This window comes from Notechis scutatus, chromosome 2 (assembly GCF_049901735.1).
Source record: "Notechis scutatus isolate UNSWTSFEM ecotype Mainland chromosome 2, rNotScu1.2, whole genome shotgun sequence".
Lineage (NCBI taxonomy): Eukaryota > Metazoa > Chordata > Lepidosauria > Squamata > Elapidae > Notechis > Notechis scutatus.
The window spans coordinates 136,890,960-136,891,953 of NC_142010.1; positions in this window are offsets into that span (position 1 = coordinate 136,890,960).

Consider the following 994-nt stretch of genomic DNA (forward strand, 5'->3'; position numbering starts at 1 on the left):
TGTTAGAAAGCAATATAACCATGATGGAGTTAACTGAAGCACTCAAGAAGCAAAATAATGGAAAGGCACCAGGCCCAGATGGACTTCCGGCAGAATTTTACAAAAGGCTTGGCATTATTTATTAACTAGATCACTTCGGATGATTTTTTTAAAAAAATACATTTACTAGTGGGTAGGCGTCACACAATGCTCTTCCTCACAGCCAAATGAATGTATTTTACTCCCATGTGCTACTCCTGCAGTCTATTGTTACTATGCCTGAACAACAAGATTAGATAGTGTTAATACCACCACACATATTAATGTAGGATAGTTTTAGGGAAATATTGGATAAATTATCTGATGGTACTTCCTCTTATCCAGCATTTCCAATTGGCAATCACTCTTCTGAACATTATGGCAGGGTAGGTTTGAGTGCAAGCCTTTATAATTGATTTAGCCTTCATGTTTTATTATTTACTGCATGCTGCTTCCAATAGGACTCTCTCAGGAGGCTGATCTAGCAGAAGACTGATAGCCTTATGAAATTTTTCAGAGATGCTGCCATGACATCACCTGGATTATAACAGGGTGGAATCAAATTTAATAAAATCCCGATTCCCATCTGCAGTAGTTCAGATAATGGTAGCAAAGAAATACAGAAAAATAAAATCTCATTTTTTCAACCCATGTATGGAAGTCTTTTTTTTTCCATATTCCATTTTCACGAAACCTTAACTACTTCCTACCTCATAATTCACTGGCAACTGAATCCTGTTCGATTTAACTAATTGAGAACTAATGGTAAAACTTCGACCAGTCAAGAAGATGCTCTGGTATTTTTTTTTTTGTTCATTTTTATTTATTATTTATTTATTTATTTTTGTCAATTGCTTACAAGATAATAGGTATAAGTAAAAACATAGTTATGAATACATGGATACATATAAGAAAAATAAAAAAAATAAAAGAAACAATTGGACAGGGACGGTAGAGAGCGGGAGGGGCAGAGTTG